We start from the raw sequence: 16,945 nt of genomic DNA on the forward strand, positions 1-16,945 counted from the left end.
ATATTGACTGGACTATTATGTGAGTGTGCCACACCAGATTTTTTATATTTTTGTAATCCAGTTCATGTACAGTATCTTTGTTGATTGGGATGTATTCATCCATAATTTTTTTTTCCAGGTGGTTTCACTAGACCTACTCCTAAGGCATACTAGTGAGTTTTGATTAAATTTTTCAGTTCTTTACTCAATTCTTTACTTCTTCCTCTTCTTCTTCTTCTTCTTCTTCTCCTTCTCCTTCTCCTTCTCCTTCTTCTTCTCCTTCTCCTTCTCCTTCTTCTTCTCCTTCTCCTTCCCCTTCTCTTCTACTTTGTCTTCTTTTCATAGTATTTACCTCCTGTATTATGTTGATAGTAATAATTGTATCAATTTGATAGCATCAATTTTACTGAACACAATTACTGAATTATCATGTTTATATTCATCATGTGTTTTTCAATGGTGTGGAGATAGATTTATGATTTAAGAATTGATTTATTCAATCATTCAGGGCCAGACCATTATTCAGTGTTTTTATAGTCAGCAGGGCAGGAAGTTCTCGGATTGACTGATTGACTCGGATTGACTCGGGGCCTGAAAATCACCTAATATTATCTGGCCCCAATTGGTCAGAGGTTGCCCTCTTGGCCAGTTTCACACGGCAGAGTCCTCGTTCCTGAAGGATCATATTACTGAAGTTCATTTTCATATTTTGCAGCTCTCCTGTGCTTTCACATGGGGATCTTACAAATAAGCCGACAGATCTAACAACTATGCCGATGTTCGCTCAAAGTATGACTCATCACTTTTTCTCAAAGTCCAACTTCCTTGAAAATATAGTACGTACTAAGATAATAATACTTTTGCCTTACCAAGGGGCAGGCAAAGGTTTCAAGAAGTTTTTGAACACCTGAGAAGTTCAAACATAAACATTTTTAATTTTTAAAAGTTCTGGTTTTCCAAGAAAATATTGAACTATGAAAAGATGAATCCAAATACGAAATCATAAATCATCTCCACTCATCACCCAATAAAATAGGAGGAAAATGAATGTTTTACAGTAAAACTCACTGAATTTCAATTGTCATTCAACAATCCAATTTATCAGGTTTAAATCGTTGAATATCACTTTGGATTCACAGCAATTATTGACTATTTCTTTTTAACAATCAGAAAAATCTATTATGAACATGCTGTATAAAAATTGTGCTGATCTGAATCGATCTATGGTAATAATAGGAGTTGAAAGAATAGGAAATGTCATGCCATTCCAAGTGAAACTAATGTCTGTGTATTAGAAATGCTGAGTGGATAATGCATACTGGAAAAGTCATGGACAGTTCAGACCAGCCTGGCGACTTTGATGCTTTTGAAACCGGAATCTTGTTTTATTTTTATTAAAGAATGATACGGAATGAAAACCATGTATCATAGTACAAAGCAGTTCGATACTTTGTATCATGAGTAAGATTTAAATAATCATGGCTTGTCGATTTTAGTCGCTGAGCTGAATCCTCAGTGTTGCCATAATGTGGAAAGCATAACCATTGTACCAACCATTCTAAATTATCGTACTGTATTTCGTGAAGCCATGCTTTGTTGAAGTCAGTTACTCAGAAAGCATTTTTTGTTGTTCGATGTTTTGTCATCCTTATGAATTCTGTTGAATCAAACATAATGTTATTTAAGAAGTTGTGCTGAACCTGGTAGAATTCATAGGAACGGTAAAAAATCAATTTTACGAAAATGATGTACATGTAACTGGATTTAGATGATCAATACGATAATGTGTTCTATCACAATTTAATCACAGAAATGTTTAAGTGAAAACTTTGAGCGCAAACCTTCTGCCATGAGAAGGTAAATAAATTTATGAAAAGCTTGATAGCTTGAATAGTGATCTGATATTTGTAACACGATGTCAGTCTAAGACATAATATGTCTTAGACTAATTTTTAATGTTTCTTCAATTAGCAGGGAAACTTTGGTTTTTCAAAGTTATCTTACTCCCTTATTTTGGGGTATTTCAAGTTGTATTATGATAGCTACACTACATATGCACTGTATAGTACAGTACCTGTTTGTTTTACCGTATAATTATATGATAATAGTAAGCTTTACTAAAACAGTCATAACTTCCTTGTTTTCGGATATTTTCGAAAACGGGACTTGCGCTTTAAAGAACTTGGGGTCGCTGAATCCAAATCCGAAATCAGAATCTTTCTATCTTCATTTCAAGAAAGATAGTTTTTGAGAAAAAGTGGTGACCGGAGAGACGTAGAATCACCATGTGAAAGCGGCGATATGTCCGCTAGTATCTCGATCCAAGCTGGTTTCTGCTTGCCTCGAGGGGAAAAGACGTGACAAAAGGAGGTTCCTGGCTCGGGGTCATCATGTGAAAGACACGATTTGACTCAATGTACTTCGACAAAAAACGTGAACACTGTTCAGTGTTCAAGTTGCACGTCTCCTATCATGTGAAAGTAGCCTTAGTAAGCCTAGTAGCCTAGTAGGCTCTCGATGCAATCTTCTAGAAATGAGACCAGCAGGCTGGTTTATTAGTTCTGGGTACAGTGGAACCTGTTTATAACGTCATTTATCTATTTTATTCATTTATTATTTTTACAATGAAACACAGATCGGGGGAAAAAACTCAAAATACCTTGTACTATTTCTCTCCGGATATAATTTTAATTTATGGGACCAAACTATTAAATTATGCCATGTCAGTGTGACACTATAAAAGAGGTTTCAGAATCTTGAATCCAAATCGAGGAAAAATGGGAAAAACATAGTTTTTCTATAGGAAGGACACTTTTAGGGCTGGTTTCTGAGCTCGGGACTTAGCTATTTCGATCTTTAGACTGAGTATTTGGATTAGATTCAATCATACAACCATATACTGAGAGTAGATACAAACTAAGAGAACTGGGAAGCTTTATTGCTCAAATCCCCTCCCCCCTCTCCCCCTCGTCCATCCACCCACCCCTTCCCCCCGCCCAAATGGTGGGGGGTGTTCTAAAAATAGATTTCCCCCCTCTCGCTCTCTCTCTCCCCCTCTCCTCTCCTTCTCCTTCTCCCTCTCTCTCATCCTCTCCCTCTCCTTCTCCCTCTCCCTCACCCTCTCTCTCATCTTATCCATCTAATCTTATCTTATCTAATCTAATCTAATCTCCCCCTCCCCAGTGAGGACGAGGGGGATGAAGAAGAGAGAGTGATCTCTCTCTCTCTCTCAGTGAGGGAAAAAATAATTTCCCTGTGAGGGGAGTGAGGGAAAAAATATTTCCCTGTGAGGGGAGTGAGGGAAAAAATAATTTCCCTTTGAGGGAAAAATTCTCCACTGACAGATTAAAGTGAATCCATTCTCAAATTCTCTACTGTCAAATTAAAGTGAATCCATATTACTACATCTAATAATCCAATGCTGTCGAATTAAGTGAATCCATATTTCTACATCTAATAACTTATACTGTCAAATTAAAGTGAATGCATATTTCTACATCTAATGCTATACTGACAGATTGAAGTGAATGATAGATGAGGGAAAAAAATTTCTTTGAGAGGGAAAAATTCCCTTGGTGACAGATTGAAGTGAATCCTTTTTGCTATACTGACAGATTGAAGTGAATCCTTCACTTTACATCTATGCTGACAGATTGAAGTGAATCCTTCACTCTACATCTATGCTGTCTTTGTTACTGCAAACCAATCAAAGGAAAACAGTTGAAACCCCAATTGGCTTGCGGGTCTGCTTCAATTGAGAATTCATTGAAACTTGTACAATCAAAATCTCACTCATTTTTGATCTTATTAGCTTGAAGATTAGAGGCAGTGACAGTGTGTGTCTTTGTGTGCTTAATGAAGTACATCACGTGCTACGCCCCCCACTTTCCTTATCAACATGTTGATGGTATTAACTTATGGATACGATAAGAACACATGCTACGCCCCCCCTTTCCTTATCATGATGATGACACACACTTATGGGTAGTGCAGCCAGCGCTCGGCTCAAGGTTTTAGAGAGAGAAATGCGATACGCCCCTCGTTTCTGTCTCTCACAAGCAGCAGTCGGAGATTGAGCAACTCACCCGTCTAGCCAGATGGCACATCTGCTCTCTCCTTCTTCTACTCACTCCATCTCTTACTGGCACCCTTCCTTCTAAATTCCTTTTTTGCTATTCTCTATTACGAAAGGCGAGTGAAGCAAGAATACAGACACGACTAACTAAGTACCATTTTGATTGACTGTTCCTATACTGTCAGATTAAAGTGAAATCATATGCTCTCTCTGCGCAGCGATCTTGTGTTACGAAGGCTAGAGAAGAAGAATTCAAACAACACCTTTCTAACTTTCCTTTGATCGAGCGTACTCTACTGACAGATTAAGTGAAACCGTGATCTGCACTCTGATCTTTGGCAGCTACGCGTTACACCGCTTACCAGTCTTTTTGAGATTTCATGTTTTCGAGTTAATACAACCCCTCTATATTGTGCCACCCCATTTTTTCTGTAATAATTTCAGCTACCTGATTTTCTGTAAGGTTATGTTGTTCGGCCTCTATCCAGTTCATATGAAAACTAACCCTGGCATATCTGGACACAATATCATGTGCTCCTGTGTATGAATAAATTAAGATAATCTATGATGGAGCCGAACACTGCAGTCTCATGACAATGCCCTCTTCCGAATTTTCAATTGCCTCAGCTATTTCATCACGAACCCTTTTCACAACGACTTCCATCTCGTTTTCTTAATAGAATCTTCATATCATTTTTAGTTGCATACTTTTCTGCAATTTGATTGATCAGAATAGCAATGGCATCTTTTGTAATGAATTGTTCAATACCGTCCATAATATTAGCTTCTATTGCACTCACCATTTCAGATAATCGTTTTTCCAACCTCTTCCTTTGTTAATGAAGAACTAGTCATTTCTGCAAAGTAGATTCTAAATATTGCTTATCAATTAGTGATGGCTGTGTTTCATTTACTTTAGTAAAAATTTCTGTACTAAGCTGATTTAATTTAGTATTGAGATAGTTTCTGTCCAGCACCTCCAATTCTTAATTTTACCTGATATGGCTTTCAATTTCTCATCCAAATAAGCTTTATCAACTTTATCATTGTTGATACTCACCAACTGGGATGAAAGCTGTCTGTTAAAGTTTTCACTTCTCCTAGAGCAGATTCTAAAGTTAGAGTCCTCTCTCCAATAGCTTTATCAATATTAGCACTAAAATTTTGTAATGTACTTAGAATATGTTCTCTTTCAATTATGCTCACTCCAATATTCTATGTATTTTCCGAAACAAGTTTGGTTATTTGCGAATCTAAATGAATTTCACAGCTTCGCTGATTCCTTGTTGATTTATCGATTCGATTATCTTCTGCGTTATCGAGTCATATCACACGTAAGATCAGCAACAGCAGCCCCAGCACTAGGTGTATCAATTTGACCGAATCGATGCAGAGTCATCGTAACACTAAACAATTAGTTTTGCTTCTTTTAGCTCTTCAATTATAGACGCGATCTCAACATCATGTCCAGTGTTGCCAGAAGCTTTTGAGGAATGGAGTAATTCAATCTTTCCACTAATTCGTCGAAATTATCAAAGTATTGATAATTCTATCATGAGAATTATTTTTTGCAAATTTCAATAAACCCCATCCCTTATTTTTACTAATTTATTACTGGGAAATAACTTCTGAATCATTTGCGATTTAATTCCCTGATTTCGTTTAACATACCTTCTTCGATCTAAATGTATGCCTGTAAGTGTTAAGATATTTTTAAACTTATCCAGATCTCTCTGATTATAAAGATAATATATAGATAAATATCTATATAACCATCGTCAAATATTACTTGCTGATTTCCAATATAATTCACGTCATCTTTAGAATTGTATGAAATTCCATAACTAATTGAATTATTCAATTTTTCCGCATGAAACGTTTTTAGATATTGTGACAGCACATCATCATTTTTACTAGAACCAAGTGAACTTTTTTCAAATTTAGTCGAGCTTAAAAGATTGTCTGTTGAACTCTCATAGCTTTTATCATAATTCGACTGTTCATCACCAATCTCCATACTCTCCTCTTTTGGCTCTTCCTTTTTTACACCAGAGTGAAAACTAGATTTGTTTTTTCCCAGTTCAATATGGGCTCTATCAATGGTGAGAGCGTTTTCCTATTGTATTCCTCCGATCGTTTTTCAAAATTAACCAGCTTTTATGCTTGTCGCTGATTACTTTTCTCAATTTCTTAATCTTTTCGATTAACCAACGTTCTTTCTATTCAGCTTCCTGCTGTGTGTTTTAGACAACATGACTGCACAAAGATTATCTCTACTGAACGGTAAGAAACATATCGAGCAAATCTCGGTTCTTGCCGCTATTAATTCCACACTCGCTCATAATAGTTACAAAATTATGAGGTTTACGATTCCAAACTTTATGACAAAGTTTACTGAAATCTTTATAAGGAATATCTCCTCCAACATGATCTCTGTGAATTAATTTGAGATTCAATAAATCTATCTTAAAGATTATAATCATATTTGCATTGTCCCTAGTGAAATGTTTCTGTGTAGCTCCATAACTCTGAGTAAATATGCAGTGTCAATATTTCGATGACGTCCCATAGTAAAATATTTTCTTATCTGTGGCACATTGCTCAGTTGTAAGTCATCAAAATTACTAAGCTATATTCGGGGATATGGTTCGGATGTGGAATTTGGCTCACATCCTCTTTCATGTGAAATCCGATATTTTTCAAACCTGCAAATACCTTCTTGAGAAAACATATTTTGGTTGATATAAGCTCTTGCTAAATAAGTAAATGTGCTTAAATCTTGAGCCATTTTCAGCAAATACTAATTAAATAAGAGGTTTGTTTTTCCTCCAGCACTAGGAGAAATAATTAACATTCTTGCATTATGAGGAAGTAAGTCTCCATTTTTACAAAATGCAGACTTTTCTTTATCTGTAATTAATTTATCAAAGTTAACAATTGGTATTTGACTCATGATTACAAACGTACAGAACATGATCTGATAAGCTACTGAAAATTTTTACAAAAGTTAGATCAGTGCCGCTATGAATGAGAGCAATGACCGAGCACAATGCATTAGCATAGAGGGGCGTATCATTGACAGATTGGAATGTAGACACCACTCTCCACCTCCTGTCATCATCATCAGACAGAGGATGGATGTATCTACCTTCTCTGTTCCTCACCCTCTTTTCTGCTTATCAGCTATTGAGTGTGCAAAGATTCTTATATTATGGAATGAAACTATGGATCGAAATGAGAACCAATGTTTGATAATAACACTTCTATTATATTTTCAACGAATGTACATCATGATATTACAATAGATTATTTACAATAAATTATACATGATATTTACAATAGATTACAAAAGATTATTTTTCATCTAAAAATTGATCTTTACTAATATAACTAGGTGTTGAAAATCCAATCCATTTCACTAACAATCCTTTTTTATCATGTTTTAATATTTTTTCAATCAAATACACTTGTCTCTCCGATTCGTTTAATTGTGTTTTTCTAATTTCTTCTGCATAAAACCGACCACTAATTACTTCACCGTTTAGATCTCTCAGTGAGTAGGTTATAGGTTTAGAAGGAAATATAGAGTGAATCACAAAATATTCCGCGCTCCAGTTTATGTTATAAGATTTATCGAAAAATAATCGTTTCTTTGAGATTCGCACAATATCACCTAGCTTAAATTTTGGTTTTGAATTTTTCAATTCATATCGTCTATTGAATGCAGAATTCAATGACATTAAAACATGAGTATGATTTTTCTTACCACATCCTTAGGTTTCATTCTAATGGATGAATGCGTTGTTGCATTATAATCACGAACCAAACTGTCTAGCTCTGATATCCAGTTTTTGGTTCCACGCTCAATTAAATATCTATAAATTTTTGCTTTGAGTGTTCTATTCAGCCTTCCAACTATAGATGCTTTCTTATCGGTAAAAACATGATAATGTTTAATACTGTATCTATCTAATAACGCTTTAACTTTTGAATCAAAGAATTCTGTTCCCTGATCTGTTTGGAACTGCTTAACTCCCTTATTTTTAGAAATAATTGGTTCGAGAGCGTTAAATACAGATTGGCTTGTCTTGTCTTTTGATGGTACACAATATGCAGATTTTGAAAAACAATTAATAACAACTAAGATATATTTATAACCCTTATTAAAATGTGATAAACTTGTCATTTCAATAAGGTCGGCTTGAAGCAGGTCTTTTTCACTTTTCAGTTCATATTTGCGAGTGGCATAGTTCACACGCGGCACGCTATGAAGCTCTAAAGCTAGCTTAGATCTAATAATATTCATGATATTTACAACAGACAAATCAAAATTAGTGGTGTTGTATGATTGTCATAGGACATACTGAGCAATCAGTTAGAGTGTTGTGGGCACTCTATAATGTCCAAAAGGGAGAGTGTCAACACCGTTCTCAGCAATATATCTCTTATCGTCATAAGGACTCAAACAGATTTTTGCACACTCAATCTGATACATGGTGTGATTATAGGACCTCATCATATTAAATTTTTCAATGTGTTCACAATGTTCAATCAGCAATTCTTATATAAATTGAAATTAAGTTTTCTACATTTCACTCCGGTCTGTACACCCTTTGCTACACATTTATTTACAGGTTCTTCATTCTTGTTACATACTAAATATGAGTAAACTTGGATCGAAGCCCTACAAATCTATGGACAGGTTTTGAGGCAGTCTCATCCTTGAACTTTCCTACAACTTTATTTCTCTCCATGGAAAAGCATGGGTGGTAAGGAGGGTAATTACTAGTGTCGAAAAGGCTAAAATTTCCTTTAATCAACTGATACACGTCTTCGACTTTCACGTTTAGAAGAAAACTGTCGGTATCAGTCAGACAGAGTTCTATACGGTCCCACGGTATTTTTTTTTGTAATTTGCAATAGAAAAAATCGTACATATGGAATTTACTCAACTTCAGTACGGAAAAGCCGGAATAGACAGGCTTGTTCATTTTTAGTTCCAACTTGCGAGAGAAAACCGCGATCACGTTCGGACTAATTATTTGCCAGCATTTACATAGTGGATTTGAAATGTACTTATCTAACCGTTTCTCATCCATGATAATTTTAACATTGATTTGCTTACGACCAGACTGAATTGTTTTCCTGAAGATTAGATTGCAACAGGCCTTAAAAAAGGATATTTAAAATTTATTTTTTGTGTTCTGTCTATTCGGATATTGAAGTCGATGTAGCTTTTCAGCCAGGGAGATTGGGAGAAGCTAATGACGCGATGCACTTTCAATAATTGCAAGCCGAGCTGAAGGTAGAGCTTCAAATTGACGTAGTGAACAATGTACTTTTCACGGTCGAAAAGTGTGTTCATGAGCTTTTTGGTTCTAGTTTGACCGTTCTCATTTGTTTGGTAGTTTGACAGCAATTCGCGCGGCGGTGTTTGGTGGAGAGGTGCGAGTGGGAAGCTGGCGTGCTTATCATGTAACTCTTGAGGTTACTTGAGATCACATTCTATTATATATCAGGTTTCTGAATTGCTGTCCAAATTCGCGGAATGAAGCTTGGAAATTTCTTCCTCTGAGAGGAATTTGAAATTTCCAACAGGTAAGCTTCGGCTCATAGCTTCCGAGTATAAACTGTTTGCATCGATATAAAGGAGATGATTACTTGGTTTTGAAGGGTTGTATGTTTCGGGTAGATGTTTGTTATTAGCTGCACAATAACGTTTACCAAAGAATGATACCCACCCCTCATCCCTGCCTCAAACATAAGATGCATGTCAGGATGAGTAATCAATTCTAGTTCGACTTTAGTGTGTTTCAGCATACAATTCCAGGTAAAGTGAGCGAGGGAAAGAAAATGGGTGACATCAAGGCCGTATGAGCTAAAAAGCGTAGACCTCATGGATTCAAAAACTTCTGCTAATAGCATCACGTCCAAACATAAATAGAAATTGTGATATTCACCGAGTGAATTCAGCTTGAATGTTGAGAACACTCTTTGCGCATGCTCATATTCTTCGCAAGACAGAGGTGTATCAGTTAAATCATTATGAAAACATTCGATGGGAGGAAGTGATGTTTCCGCGAATTTTTCTGGACAACTCATGTATGAGTAAGGATATATTCCTTTTTTCAACAAGAGTTGTCTGTGTTCCCGTGGGGGATCATGAAATACTGAGAATAAACGTTCAAATTCTTTTCCATGTTTGTACTTTGCACTAAATTACGCACCAATACTTCCAAGGATTCAGACATGAACTTGTAGGAATCTAAAAATTTAATTCTGCCTACTATTTGAAAGTGTCAAAAATCTCTCTGACGTATTTGCGATGCAGGAAATTTCTTTTTTACATTTACCGAGCGCTTTCAGAATAAAATGTGAATCAAACCCGGAGAAATTGTGAAAATAACACGGAATGTACTCCGGAGTACAAGCCGATAAATTACAAGAAACGTGTGACGCACATAGGTAATTTCCGGTTTCGTGCACATGGTGATGACATTTAATATCGGTGTCTAAAAACGGTTCAGCACAAAGCCCGCAGTTCACCAAATTTTGAAATTTGCGCTCTTGACTCTCGGATAAAGCTTGCATCGGAATTTCTCGTTTCATATCCTCATACAAGATGTGCCGAGATCTGTAATTTCCTGAAGAAAATCTCCACGAGAATCAATGATTTTTTTATCTAAACTACTCGATCTATGGAGTACAGGTCCGTAAGCGATTTCCCCGTTCACATCGATAACAACAAAACAATAGCCGCAGGGAATATGTCGTGCTGTTTTCTTTGTATAGCTATGGTTGATTTCATCCCAATCGGATTCATCATCATCATTATTATCGATATTAACAGCATAAGTTTCTGAATCCGCATAAATGGTGTACTTTTATTTCAACGTAGCGCTTAGTTTCTTGAATTAATTGTCTCTCCACGTTTAGGATATGAAACTCGCTGTGATTGAAACTTGGAACAAAGCTGTTCATGTTTCATCAAATTTGCTTTACCATCATAATTTTCAGATTTGGTCGATGTGAATCTATGGAAACAGAAATTACAAACATGTACTTGTCTGTTGCATTTTGAAAGGTGGGAGAGAAGACGCAATAGCCCATTTTTCCCGTTCGCGGTATTTACTAAACAGAAATGAGTTTTTCCTGCATCGCCTTTTAGCATTAAAATGTTAATTTGGTGCTTACGAGTGTGAAAAATGCTTGTGCGGTAGGTGAAAAACTTTTTGTTGTCATATGCGATGACGTGAATTGCAATATCCGGATTTAGCATTTCAAATTTCTTAATATCGCGTGTCGTCACCGGGAAATTTACTCCTCATGTATTAAGTGTGTGAGCAAACTTGCTCAAATACTTTACACTCAAGTCCGAGTTCCTTGGCTTCTGATAAAAAATACGCGAGCACTGACCATAAAAAGCATTTTTCGTCAGAGAGATTTTTGACATTAATAATACAATTTTTGTTTTTAAGAAATTGTGGTGTTTGAATGAAACTGGATGTGAAGATTGGATTAAATTTAATCATGTTCACATCCAGTGACTCAATTTTCTTCAGAACCCAACCGCTGCTGTGTCGAACAAAGTTGTCAAATGATGACATGATTTCTCTCACGGCCAACATGGAATGATCATTGAAATCTTCATAGTTCTCAAGCACGTTGAGCGCTATGTTGGAGTAACTATGAAGATTTACCAGAGATAAGACAGTCTCGCTAACCTCATCATCCATCACCACTAATTTATACAACAAAACATTCAGCATGATGAAGCACTTCACGTTGGCATCATGACGCATGCTGCATGCTCCCTAATTATATCGAAAACGCGCCGTTTCGATCTCTCGAGCACGTTTTCGATACTGATTCCTCGGGATCGTTGATGGTTATGTGATGACGCACTGCTGTTGAATTGACCCCGTGTAGTCTGCGTTCCCTCGGCATGATGTTAGATTCTGAAAAACAAAAGAATAACGATCAGGATGAGATAGAGTACAACAGCATGTTAGTTGTGAATTGGCATTGGTAGAAGAAGGCTGTGTGTGAAAATGATATCTCAAGATCACATAATGTTGTATGAAAGATTGAGATTATTATCTTTTGATAAAAGATGGTCGAAATCTTCTCCGCATTTGTCCGTGAAAAGCATGGCGAAAGAGGAATTTATATTCTCATCTGCACCAGACATTGTGCGATGTGTATTTTGTTCAATTTGCTTGGGGAAATGGGAAGAAAGTGGCATACCAGCAATAGAACATGCAAGCTGCAGTCCGAACTGTAGAAGGAAAGATAATATAACAATTGGAGAGGAGAATTTCGATAATAATATTCTACGAGAATATGAAGAAAGATATTTAACTTTTATCATGTAGAAGATTGTCCGTTCAAGGAGAGTATTTTGAAAAGCATCATCACATTGTGACTTTCGTAAATCATTATCCAATAAAGCAGAGTATTTTGCGAGAAATGGTTATTTCTTACATAAAAATCCATTCTATCTGCAATGTGTCTATTGCAAATATATTATCGAAAATCCATTTGAAAAAGTAATGCATTCACCGTTTTGTTTATATGAAGAGTGTGAGAAAGAAGAGGGGGGTTGGATGTTCCGGATATAGCGTATCGTAAAGATGAGGTAAAATCGCATGCATGCAGTATATTGTACAAGGTTTTTTATCCTCCGAGGACAAAAACTGTGCTCCGAGGACAAAAACTGTGCTCCGAGGACAAAAACTGTCCTCCAAGGACAAAAATTGTAAAAATGAACTTACATGTGTTGATTTGACAAAATGACAGCTATCTCCTCGGCTATGCTTCTCTCAGCTCAGGTAGCTCCTCGACTGTGGTTGTCTCAGCTCAGGTATCGTCTCAGCTCAGCTAGCTCCTCGGCTATGTTTCTCTCGATGCAGGTATGTTTCCCTCACGAGAGCACAACTGCTTATGAGACCGGAAACCGAGTTGTGAGGTGAGAAAATGCTGTGAAAAACAATGAAATATTTAATAACTGCAACCAAATATTAGAAATCAATAAGTAAGTGTTATTTCAAAAATATCAGAATGTAACGGATTATACTTACTTACAATCAAATGTCAGCGTTGTGCTGCTGGTAAACCTCTGGGGAGTTGAGTACAGCACGCTTCAATTGCACACGCCCCCTCGTATGCTCTCTCTCACTCGTGCAAGCCTGCAACAGACAGAGAAACGACTTGGTATAAAATCAGTTGCCTCAGAGGAAAATCACCATTTACGTTAGAGAAGAATTAAGTGAACCTATATACCCTACGTGAACTTCTCCCTGATCATCATCTACACAATGGATTCATCATCATCTTCAAGCTTCATCATACCAGACAGCCCACCAACAGAGCAGCAGCTCAACTACTGGCAGCAGCAGCAGCAGCAGCAGAAGCAGCAGCAGAAAGCTCGCAGCTCGGCTGCCACCTCTGCTGCCATGGCTGCCGCCTCCGCTGTCTCCGCCCCCTCCTCCTCCGCCACACTCCTGAAGAGACAGGAAATCTTCGTTCAACGAGAGAGGGGTGAGGAGATCGTGATTCCGGACAGTCCTCTGCCACAATCCACACCGGCTACCTGGGCGCCGCGACGAGCAGTGCTGTCAACTCAACCCAGCAAGCAGCCGGTGAAGAGGAAGCTAGTTTTCGAGAACGAGGCCGTGCTCACTCAATCAGAGGTCAGCTTGAAGAAATATTATTATTGTATTAACATGTAATGTGCACAAAATCTTTATAAAATGTGAATTAGTTTTTTTAAAACTAATTTCCAATGGATAAAATCTTTTGTGCACATTACAAGTCTATGTTTATTTGAATAAATTGAACTTGAAATTACTGATTCTTATACTGTGAGCGAAGTCAAGACTGAGCTTGACTTCTAATTGTGCTATCAAAACAATCCGAACACAGATAAATTTTCATGATGGTTGCATTGAAATTTGAATAAAAATTCAAAATAAACATGTTTTAGTAATTTCGATAACAAATTCAAATATGTTGCATGAAAGATTATACTGGAACAATTCAATTATCTAGCAATTTGAATTGAGTTATGTTAAAGTAATCGGAGAATTTCCGAGTTATTACTTATATATCATTATTACTTATATATTTCTTACTATATCAAATTACTGATTCGAATAATACATTGTTATTTGAATTATGAAAAATCCGATCACATGCATAAACTGTTTATAATATTTTGTGTGAAACAAAATTATTGTTGATAAAAATGTGCATGTAATGAACTGAAATATTGATTCGAATAATACCTTGTTATTTGAATTATGAAAAATCCAATCACATGCATTAACTGATTATAATATTCCGTGTGAAACAAAATTATTGTTGATAAAAATGTGCATGTAATGAACTGAAATATTTTTCGAGTCAATTATCTAGCAATTTGAATTGAGTTATGTTAAAGTAATCAGAGAATTTCCGAGTTATTACTTACTCTCAGTTTTGAGTAGTGAATCTGTTGAGCAAGTTCTCTCTCTCTCTCTCTCTCATATGATTTGATGATGAAAAATCTGAAACAAATAAGAGTCCAATGAATATTTTTTCAACAGAAATGTGTGCCGGAAGAGGAGGAGAACAGCTCGATCGTGCCTCTCTGAGGGAGGAGGGGGAAGTGGAGACAGAGGACGAGGACGAGATGCAATCGGAGAACTTTCTGAGATTGTTAAATAGCTGCGTCAAGAAGCCATGGACGCCTCTCCGCGAGTTGGGAGAGGGGTTGCCATTTCCATATGTGACGTGAGAGAGGCGTCCAACCAGCACAGGCGGCGAATTGTGCTCAAAATCCGGGTACCCGGACTATGTACAACAGATGTTTATCTTCCAGAAAGATTTACCTGGATTTTGAGCACAAAAGACATTGAAAATTTTAAATTGAAGTGCAAAACCTTATCTCTGTTTGTAAAGCATGTTAATGCTTTTATGACTGACATAAAAATTGTTAAATGCTAAATTAGCATTTAGCATTTTTTATGTCACTGACCATCTAGCATTAACATGCTTTACATGTTAATATGTATATATGTATGTGTCAGTAGTGTAGTGTTCAATAAATAGTTTTTTTGTTATTCTATAAAAATTGTTCTCAATTCTCACCTGTTATACACAGTTCACTAGAAGTAGTAGTAGAACACGTACACAACCAGATGTTCAGTCAGCACTATGCAGCTTCCACTTTTATTATGAGTGCTTGTCTATGAGAATGTCTTTTTATAGCTTGTTGTATGCACGCACAAGGGCGAGCGTCAGACACAGCAGGCAGTCCCTCACTCAGTCAAGGCCGACTTCCTTGTTGTGAAAGGTCGGGCATTGCTCCCTCACATCTGTTTTGCACGCGCCCATATCTGTATGGGCGGAACACTTCCTCCTTTCAAATTGTGTTTGCCTTTTCAGATTTGCTATTTCAAAAGAATAATTCTTTTAATGAAAAAAATTCTTTTCAAATAGCAAATCTGAAAAGGTGAATTGATTTGAAAGGTGAATTCATTTGTGAATTAATAGAAAATTCAATTTTCTTTTAGATTAAGTTAGTGTAATGATTAATTAATCAACTTTAGTTAATGTTCAACCATTGAGTTGAAAGGTAATGAAAAATGGTATGTAGAAGAAAGCAAACTCCAAGGAAACAAGGCAGAGGTATCTTAAGCTCTGCTGCCAGAGTACTTAAGGGGGCGGCGGGTGCTGCTACAGGTATTACTCCAACTATTAAAAATAAATTGATCAATATTACACCTGTGGAGATCCCAATAGCCCCTGGCTACTAGTATTGTGGCCCTGGCACCAATTTGAAAAGCGATTAGCAAGAGGTGACCCGGGAATCAACTAACTTGACCAGGCTTGTAAGGCACACGATATAGCATATTCACAAAATAGTGATAATGCAAATCGATCGAAAGCTGACAGAGCACTAGCGAACGCGGCGTGGGAGATTTTTAAAAATCCAAAAACTCCCCTTGCTGAGAGAGGACTCAGCTACCTAGTTATAAACGTGATGAAAGCTAAAAATTACTTTGATGGTTCTTTGAGAAAGAAGATGAAGAAGAAGAATGTGAAAAGGAAAAGTTATAGTAATGATATTAGGCGCAAAGCTATAGCTCAGTTGAAAAAGCATATTGCAGGAAAAGGGTATTTTTGAAACCTTATCCCCAATTAGTGGGGGCAGAATTTTAATTCCACCCCCACCCCCACCATCATATGGTGTGAGTTTATTCCCCCAAGTTAAGAAACGAGAACAACAAAGAAAAGTAGGAAGAAGACAAAGAAGAGTAGGAAGAAATAAAAGACATGAATATTGAAGGAGAATTGAGTAATTATGATTTGATTGATTGGTCGAAATTATTACAGACTCGTTAAGAAGAATATATATGCTAGATGCATTACCCAAAAAAATTCTAAAAAACGAGAATGCCATTGTGAATTTGGACAGAGAAAGCGAACCGGGGACACATTGGGTAGCATATAAGAGAGTTGGCTCTAATGTTTGGTATTTTGATCCATTGGAAATTTACAACTGCCATACGAATTGGACAATATTGGAGAAAAGAAAATGGAGTAATATATTTTATAATGTAGAGCACATGCAACCACTAAATAGCGATTTTTGCGGTCATCTTACATTATTGTTCTTGCAAATCAGTTGTAATTAAGTATTTGTGCTGAACGCACACACAACAAGATGGTTGTTATTACATTAAGATCTAACACAAGTAACCTCTATGAGCATTTACAAGAAATTATAGAATTGGATAAAAATGTGAATGGGAAATTGGGTTGATTAATTTTCGTAGTTACAATAGTATTGCAAACATTAACAAAGGAACAAATTCCAGCTTCAAATATGGCGATAGATTAATCGAG

The sequence above is a fragment of the Nilaparvata lugens genome, chromosome 9 (genome assembly GCF_014356525.2).
Source record: "Nilaparvata lugens isolate BPH chromosome 9, ASM1435652v1, whole genome shotgun sequence".
In the NCBI taxonomy this organism is placed as follows: Eukaryota; Metazoa; Arthropoda; class Insecta; order Hemiptera; family Delphacidae; genus Nilaparvata; species Nilaparvata lugens.